Genomic DNA, 10071 nt, shown 5'->3' with positions numbered 1-10071 from the left:
CCGGACGCAAGGGCAATGCTGCGCTGCGTCATGAGATATACCGTCTGAGAATGACCAGAACCTATAACAAAAGAGTACACAAACGCCCTTTGAAAGTGGATGATTTTGTGTTACGGAAAATGGAGGCAACCGGTAGGGCCAATGAGCTTGGAAAGCTAACTCCGAATCTATGAAGAAGTTAGAGACGGCACCTACCGCCTGGAAACCCTAGATGGTAGACGCCTGCCTAGAACTTGGAATGTAGACAACTTAAAAAAGTACTACTTCTGAGACCTGTAAATTTTTGTAACAAAGAGTATTAATGAAAAGTGTTTTTTGTTTTCAATTATGTTTGTTCTTCTTGGTTCCGTCCGGGTTTTCCCCATACGGGTCATTTTCTTAAAGAAACAATGTCTAAGTTTTAGTATCACACTTAAACATCTGAATGACATGAGGCCAATGGCCAGATAACCAACTAAGTTTGAAACTTAGTATTAAATTCAAATGCCCATAGTGACATGAGGCCTATGGCCAGATCCTAAAGCTAGGCACAAAACCGCCTAGTGGCTATGCAGCCGGTCTCCAACTAGACCAGAGGCCAATGGCCGGATGGTTGTCTTTTTCATAAATTCGCCTATCCCAATCTGGATAAAGGCGTCCGGCGACACCCCTCCGGGTGCAATCGTCGCAGAGAACAGCCTACCTGCTTGTTCTACGTATCCATACAGACGGCAAAGATTGAACGGTTAAATTAGCCAACTCATAGCCGTCTGACTTGAATTGCTCCTAGGAACGTTTAAGACTGTGAACTTCCGGATGCCCTAGACATCAGCTGGAGTATTATCACAAGCTCTTACTTAGGATTTTTTCATTATATAAAAAATTATGTACTCCCCCAATTCGGGAAAAACTTTTCGCGTAATAGCTATGATTGTTATCCAGACGGTCAACTACCGTCTAGGGCAGAGGTTGTGCGCCTGTTATTTGTCCGGCTGTGTACTTGGTTTGGGGCAATCACTATTGTGATTGATTGTCTTACAAATGTCTCATACTCTCCAAGTATAAGAAGTTTTCAAGGCAATCAATCAGTTTTAGATAAAACCAACCAAGCAGCCGTCTAGGGGCAAGGACAGCCGGATTTGTACCTGCCGCATGCTTTTCATAAGTTAGGCAAAATCACAAGTATATATCAAGTGTATATGCAAAAGTGAAAAATTGAAAAAATTGTGCAAGTATATAAAACCGACTGAGTCGGTATACTTCATAGATATTTAAAATTGGCACAAAGGCCAAAACAATTGTTAACCGAAATAACATCCGGTGAAGAAACCAATGTTACCCGACTCCACAGTCGGTAAAAATACATAACATACTCGGCACGCAGGCCGGAAAGACAAAGAAATTTGGCATACTGCCGCAGAAATACAAGAAAAGGAGAGCTACTCAGTGAGCTGCTCCGGCTGGACCTGGACTGTAGGGGGAACTCCCTCCGGATCAGCAGCCTCTTCATGTTGGACATCCTTGTTGCCCTGTTCCCCCTCTTCCTCCTCCGACTCCTCGTCATCCGAGACCTTAGCCCCCCTGCTCAGCTGCCCAAACCTTGAAACGAGGTGGAGCTGGGTCACTAAGGACTTCGGCATCGTACACCGCAGTGGCGTAATCATACCGAAGTTTGTACACCTCGAAGTCAACATCCGGGTAGAGGAGCCCCCAAGCCATTTTCAAGCAGACTTCATTGTCCCGCTCATTCTCATTGATGAGCCGGCTCTGCTCAGCGTCGAGCTCCTCTTTGTGCTTGGCCTTCAGGGTGGCCAACTCGGCAACCAGCCGGGAGTTATCCTTCCGGAGATTCGCATTCTCCTTATCGGCTCCCTCCAAGGCCCTGAGATCCGACCCGACATTTTTCAGCTAAAGCTCAAGATCATTGATCCGGTTGGTAGCCGCGTCGTTAGCAGCCGTCAGGGTCTTGACCAGCTCCTCCTGTTTCAACTCCACTGCTTTAATGGCAAGATCAGACATATAATATGCATATTCAGCAGAGTTGAGGTTTTGTTGAGCCCTCTTCTTGGCATCATTTACCTCATCTTGTTTTTTCCTGAAGGGCACCTGGAGCCCATCCACCCGGACCATAACCTACGCAGGGTCAGTCGGAAATCAAACAAAAAAAAAGAAAAAAGAATGAAACGAAAAGAAGTGTCAAGTCCAACTTACCTCCGCCAGCTGACCCAGGATTTGGTCAAAATCTACCTTATGGCGGTTGGGGATGGAGTTCTTCTCCGACTGGGTGAGAGTTCTCACCATTCTCTTTGCAAACCCCGCCATGTCCGGGGGCCCAAAAGTAGCATCTGCACCATAAGAAGTACTTGGTGAGAGACTAGCAGCGTATTTGGCATTTATTCTTTGCCAGCTGCTAACTGAACCCCCGGAAGGGTCGACCATTGTCTTGACTCTCATAAAGTCAAGCGGCCAAGGAATCTCAATCTTACCTTTGGCGCCAGCTCTAGCTATCTCCTCCCCTCCACCTGCAGCTTTGAGTGGCTCGCCACTCTTTGATGTCTCTGGGGCATCCGGCTTTTTCTTGCCTTCTCTCTCTGAGCTTTCACTCAGAGACTTCAGGGCGGCGGGGCTCTTACCTCCGGTTGTGGGGTGGTCTTTGGCAGTAGAGCTAGAGACCGATGAGCTTTTCCTCCCGACTTTGGCAGCCGGTGTTCTCAGCTACTCATCCCCAGGTCTTTTCAAGACCTTTGTAATGGACCGGGGGAGGATGCCAGTAGGAGCCTGCAAAACAAAATGAAAGTTAGTCATTCGGCATCAAAGGAACTTGGATAAATTCAAGACAAAATATATAGATGATCTTACCCCGCCTTTCTTGGCCTCCTTGGCCTCTACGGCTGCCTTTTTGGCCAGCACCGACTCCTTGCGGAGCTGTGCGGCAGACTTAGCCGGTGTTTTTGCAGGGTCCACCATGTTTCTTGCTTCTCCTGCAAGAAACAAAGAAAAAAGGATTAAAACAAGAATAATTGAAATCACTGAAGCATAAAATGCAGACGGCAAATTGCCGGGTGGGTGAGTGAGTCTACCCTTGGGAAACATGGTGCTCAACCCACAGGCGGACAAGAATCTCTCGTCCGAGAAAAAATTCGGATGGGGGATCCAATTTTTTGGTACAACTATATGAGACCCATCCCCCAAGGGCTTAGTCGTAGTCTTGAAAAACTCCGGCTCTATTATTTGCTCCCTGGCCTTGGTAGACAGAGCCGGGCGCACGCATTTCTGGCCCACCAAAGCCGGCTCCTTGTTGTAGCGCCGGAGAATTTCATTCATCTTCAAGGAAGGGGAGAAGATCAAGTACCATTTGTCTTTCCATCCTCCCCATTTCGACACCTTGTCCAAAGTCATCAAGTATTCCGGGAGCGTGGAAATAGTGTACCACGCCCCGTATCCGCCTGGGGCACTCTTCAGGTAGTGCATATGGGCGAATGCAGTAAAGCTGGGCTCAATATCCTGGAGCTCGCAGACGGCAATGTAGCTTAGAATATTGACCCAAGAGTTTGGGGTCAGTTGCCACACTCCCAAATCACACCCCTTCAAAATTTTCCGGATGTCTCTGTGAAGGGGGAAGCGGAGGCCGGCTTCTATCACCGCCTCATAGCAAACGGAATAGTTGTTTGCGTTGTCAATATCGTCCCCCCAAGCCATTACAACATCGGCAGGCGGGACTAAGATATCCCATCCCTCTCCAAAGGGATGTTGCTGCTTGAAGGCCTTGAAGCCACTTTCCAGGAGAGAGATATCTCCCGGCCGCATCCTGGTCTTTGTAGGATCCAGATTTTCTACTACTTTTGCTGAACGGCGATACGCCTCAGCAAGGTCCTCTTGGTCAGAGCCGGATGCCTCGGCCTCTGACCTCTCAGCGGCTTCGCCGTCTGAGTTATTTTGTTGCTCTGGAGAGGAGGCAGCTTCCTCACCGTCTACCTCTTCCATTTCGTTACTAGAGGAAGTGGAGGGGGCATCCTCCTGGGAGTCACTTTGCTCATCAGGACCTTCATAGTCCTCTTCTCTCACAACTTCATCAGCGGGCACTTTCCTAGTGCGCCGCCGCCTGGGTTTGGTAGCCGTTTGTTTTACTTAGCCATTGTGTCCTGCACAGACACAAAGAGGAAGGAAGCCGGAGATGAGCAAAGCATTTCTAAAACTCTAGGCAAGGCACCCCCGGTTCTAGACTCAGCCGTACCAGGAGACCGGCTGAATGTCCTAGGCAGTGCCGTGTGTGCGCATGGAGAGTCCATTTTATTTTTTGAAAAACTAATGTATACAGCCGAAAATGAATGTATACAAGCTAAAAGAAGAAAAAACTGAAAGAAGGGAACGGATAGTTACCTTACTTTAAGTTCTGAAAATCTGAAAACAAGCAACAACCAGTGACCAGGTGACTTTGAGAAAGCACACGGAGATCTTGAATTTGCTAGAACGCAACCGGGATCAAAGCACTTCTCTCTAGAATCTCTCTTTCTCTCTCTAAAAAGTCAATGAAAATTGAAAAGTGAAGAGGAGAGAGGGGGGGTAAATCCATATTTATAGGGGGGTGAAACGGTGGAATCCCCGTCACACCTCCGTTAAAAAAGCCGTTTTTACTATTCGCCTTTCACGGGTGGACACGTGTCACAAGCACCACGTGGCCTGCCACGTGCCACCTGTGAGGGGCAAATGTTTGGGGTATTTTAACCCTAAACACTTGGACCAATGAGGGCCTGCCACGTGTAAGAGGCTGGCAAGTCACCTCTGACCAATCCCCAGCTGACACGTGGCACTCCCAGATCAATTCTCAGAATTGCGGCCTTCAAGGGCTCAATTCCCCAAATCCGCACTTTTGCGGCGCAGCCCACCTGCCCTAGGTCAGAATGACCTAGTGGAGGGCACTTTTCCCCATGACCCTATAAATAGGGAGATATTCCCCCATTTTGGGGGCATTCACAATCATTTATTACATCCATTTTCTCTCACATCAGAGAATATCTGAGCTTGGAATCCAAGCAGATCCCCACCTTAAATTCCGCACTTTTTATCCTTTTTCAAGTTTCTAACTTGATCGTCGGAGGCGGAGCTCCACCCAACCGGAGTCTCCGTTGATTTTGCAGATACAGAGCCAGTCGGACCAGTCTTCGAGTTGTAACTCTCCTGAGGGACAAAAACACCCAAAACAAAACACATTCTAACAAAGCTTTTTGAATCAAATGAAAGTCTAATGCATTCAACAAAGCTATTTAAATCAAATGAAAGTCACAACACATTTAATTAAAGCTTTATGAAGCAAATGAAAGTCAAATGCATTCAACAAAGCTATTTGAATGAAACGAAAGTCAAACACATTCAAACAAAGCTTTTTGAAGTAAATGAAAGTCAAATGCATTAAACAAAGCTATTTGAATCAAATGAAAGTCAAACACATTCAAACAAAGCTTTTTGCGCCAAATGAAAGTCAAATGCATTCAACAAAGCTATTTGAATCAAATGAAAGTAAAACACATTCAAACAAAGCTTTTTGAAGCAAATGAGAGTTCAATGCATTTAACAAAGCTATTTGAAGCAAATGAATGTCAAACACATTGAAACAAAGCTTTTTGAAGCAAATGAAAGTCAAATGCATTCAACAAACTTAAACAAAGTTTTTAAATCAAAAAAAAGTCAAATACATTGAAAGAAAGCATTTTAATGCAAATGAAAGTCAATTGCACTCAACAAAGCTATACGAATAAAATGAAAGTCAAACGCATTCAAACAAAGCTTTTTGAATCAAATGAAAGTCAAATGCATTTAACAAAGCTGTTTGAATCAATTAAAAGTCAAACACATTCAAACAAAGCTTTTTAAATCAAATGAAATTCGAATTGCATTCAACAAAGCTATATGAATCAAATGAAAGTCAAACACATTCGAACAAAGCTTTTTAAAACAAATGAAAGTCAAATGCATTTAACAAAGCTATTTGAATCAAACGAAAATAAAACACATTCAAACAAATCTCTTTGAACGAAATGAAAGTCAAATTCATTCAACAAAGCTATTTAAATCAAATGAATTCAAACACATTCAAACAAAGGTTTTTAAATCAAATGAAAGTCAAACACATTCAAACAAAGCTTTTTGAAGCAAATGAAAGTCAAATGCATTCAACAAAGCTATTTGAATCAAATGACAGTTAAACACATTCAAAAAAAGCTTTTTAACTCAAATGAAAGTCAAATGCATTCAACAAAGCTATTTGAATCAAATGAAACTCAAACACATTCAAACAAAGCTTTTTGAAGCAAATGAAAGTCAAATGCATTTAACAAAGCCATTTGAATAAAATGAAACTTAAACACATTCAAAAAAAGCTTTTTGAAGTAAATGAAAGTTAAATGCATTCAACAAAGTTGTTTGAATCAAATGAAAGTCAAACACTTTGAAAACAAGTTTTTTGAATCAAATGAAAGTCAAATGCATTCAACAAAGCTATAAGAATCAAATGAAAGTCAAACACATTCAAACAAATCTTTTTGAAGCAAATAAAAGTCAAATGCATTCAACAAAGTTGTTTGAATCAAATGAAAGTCAAACACTTTCAAACAAAGCTTTTTGAATCAAATGAAAGTCAAATGCATTCAACAAAGCTATTTCAATCAAATGAATTCAAACACATTCAAACAAAAGTTGTTAAACCAAACGAAAGTCAAACACATTCAAACAAAGCATTTTGAAGAAAAAAAAAATTAAATTGCATTCAACAAAGCTCATTGAATCAGATGAAAGTCAAACACATTCTAACAAAGCTTTTAGAAGAAAATGAAAGTCAAATGCATTCAACAAAGCTATTTGAGTCAAATGAAAGTCAAATGCTTTCAAATGCATTTGACTTTCATTTGATTAAAAAAGCTTTGTTTGAATTTGTTGGACTTTCATTTGATTCAAATAGCTTTGTTGAATGCAATTGACTTTCATTTGCTTCCAAAAGCTTTTTTTGAATGTGTTTGACTTTCATTTGCATTAAAATGCTTTGTTTGAATGTGTTTGACTTTCGTTTGATTCAAATAGCTTTATTAAATGCATTTGACTTTCATTTGCTTCAAAAAGTTTTATTTGAATGTGTTTGACTTTCATTTGACTCATATAGCTTTGTTGAATGCAATTGACTTTCATTTGCTTTATAATGCTTTGTTTAAATGTGTTTGACATTTATTTGATATAAAATCCTTTGTTTGAATGTATTTGAATACATTTGAGTCATATAGCTTTGTTGAATGCATTTGACTTTCATTTTATTTAAAAAGCTTTGTTTGAAAGTGTTCGGCTTCCATTTGACTTAAACAGCTTTGTTGAACGCATTTGACTTTAATTTGCTTCCAAAAGCTTTTTTTGAATGTGTTTGACTTTCATTTGATTCAAATGGCTTTGTTTAATGCATTTGACTTCCATTTGAATCAAATAGCTTTGTTGAATACATTTGACTTTCATTTGCTTCAAAAAGCTTTGTTTGAATTTGTTTGACTTTCATTTGATTAATATGGCTTTGTTGAATGAATTTGACTTTCATTTCATTCAAAGAGTTTTATTTGAATGTGTTTGATTTTTGATTGATTCAAATAGCTTTATTAAATGCATTTGACTTTCATTTGCTTTAAAAAGCTTTGGTCGAATGTGTTTGACTTTCGTTTGGGTCAAATAGCTTTGTTGAATGCATTTGACTTTCGTTTGCTTCAAAAAGATTCGTTTGAATGTGTTTGACTTTCATTTAATTCAAATGGCTTTGTTGAATGCAATTGACTTTTATTTGCTTCAAAATGCTTTGTTTGAATGTGTTTAACTTTCATTTGATTTAAAAACCTTTTTATGAATGTGTTTGAATTCATTTGATTCAATTAGCATTGTTGAATACATTTGACTTTCATTTGAATAAAAAAGCTATGTTTGAATGTGTTTTACTTTCATTGGATTCAAACAGGTTTCTTGAATGCATTTGACTTTCATTTGGTTCAAAAAGATTTGTTTGAATGTGTTTGACTTTCGTTTGATTCAAATAGCTTTGTTAAATGCATTTGACTTTCATTTACTTCAAAAAGCTTTATTGGAATGTGTTTGAATTTCAATAGATTCAAATAGCTTTGTTGAATGCATTTCACTTTCATTTGCTTCAAAAAGCTTTGTTTGAATTTGTTGGACTTTCATTTGATTCAAATGGCTTTGTTGAATGCAATTGACTTTTATTAGCTTCAAAAAGCTTTGTTTGAATGTGTTTGACTTTCCTTTGACTCAAATAGCTTTGTTGAAAGAATTTGACTTTAATTTGAGTCAAAGAGCATTCTTTGAAAGTGTTTGACTTTCATTTGACTCAAATAGCTTTGTTGAATGCATTTGTCTTTCATTTGCTTCAAAAAGCTTTGTTTTAATGTGTTTGACTTTCATTTGATTCAAATGGCTTTGTTGAATGCAATTGACTTTCATTTACTTCAAAATGCTTTGTTTGAATGTGTTTGACTTTCATTCAATTTAAAAACCTTTGATTGAATGTGTTTGATTTCATTTGATTCAATTTGCTTTGTTGAACGCATTTGACTTTCAATTGATTCAAATAGCTTTTTTGAATGCATTTCACTTTCATTTGCTTCAAAAAGCTTTGTTTGAATTTGTTAGACTTCCTTTTTTTTAAAAACCTTTGTTTGAATGTGTTTGAATTCATTTGATTGAAATAGCTTTGTTGAATGCATTTGACTTTCATTTGATTCAAAAAGCTTTATTTGAGTTTGTTGGACTTTCATTTGATTCAAATTTGTTGAATGCAATTGACTTTCATTTGCTTCAAAAAGCTTTGTTTGAATGTGTTGGACTTTCATTTGCGTTAAAATTCTTTGTTTGAATGTGTTTGCCTTTCGTTTGATTCAAGTAACTTTATTAAATGCGTTTGACTTTCATTTGCTTCAAAAAGTTTTATTTGAATGTGTTTGACTTTCATTTGACTCATATAGCTTTGTTGAATGCAATTGACTTTCATTTGCTTTAAAATGCTTTGTTTAAATGTGATGTGTAAACAAGATGAGAAACCTTGTTACAAAAGATGAATTAAAGAAGGTCAATCGAATTTTAAGTATTGTTTTAGGATGATCAGTTTAGTTAGGGGAACACTCACCCTAAACTAAGGATATAGCAAAGAGGAACTCTCACTCAATTGCTTGGGGTAGTTTAGATAAGGGAACTCTCACCAAATCACAAACTACAAGTCTTAACCTTGGGAACTCTCACCAAAATTAACACTCTTCAAATTTGGGCACTCAAATTTGGACAGCAAAGTGAACTAAACACAAGTCACTTCAATTGACAAAACTCACGTTTTTAGGCAAATATTCTTGGATGATTTTTCATTCATTCAAAGTATGCTATATATAGCACTTACATCATTCACTACAACCTTTCACTTGCCTATTTTAATTAACAAAACAGAATGAAATTAACTAAGGGAATAAGTGGCTCATAACCGTCCAACTTAACTCCCATTACACACATAATTAAACTACCAAAGTATGCTAAAGACTAGGCTTGAAACAAGGGAAAAACGACCAGCCAAAATAAGCATCCAAAGATCATCAATCACACGCCCAAAACAGCTCCATTCTTCAAGCTTGTAACTCCCATTTTAATTCCTTGATTCACGCCCCTTTATTCTAGCAACAACTCTGAATTTAAGCACACATAACCCCCAAATAATGAGGTGCAATATTCAGCCAACAAACTCCATAATTCACGCCCAACAAGTGCCATGAAACACGCCTCTTTAAACAGCTCACAAATTCAGCTTATTTGAAGCTTGGAAAACCGCCACTTCTAGATACTTTCTACAAGGTTAATTACACTAAGTGAAGTGCAACCCCTTGTAAGAATAATAGGACCAAAACCGTGTAAAGGAGTAAAGAAAGACTTGGACAAAAATAATTCTTTATCACCTTGAACATGAACACCGTTTTGAACCTCTTCATCTTGGACAATTGACCCTTGACTAACTTGAACATGATCATTAGAGTCTTGACCATATTGGTCATCCTCCCCTTCTTCAAAAGGAAT

Source organism: Chenopodium album, chromosome 15 (assembly GCF_948465745.1).
Source record: "Chenopodium album chromosome 15, dcCheAlbu1.1, whole genome shotgun sequence".
NCBI lineage: Eukaryota > Viridiplantae > Streptophyta > Magnoliopsida > Caryophyllales > Amaranthaceae > Chenopodium > Chenopodium album.
The sequence above is the reverse complement of the archived record's forward strand: the minus strand, read 5'-3'. Positions refer to the sequence as shown.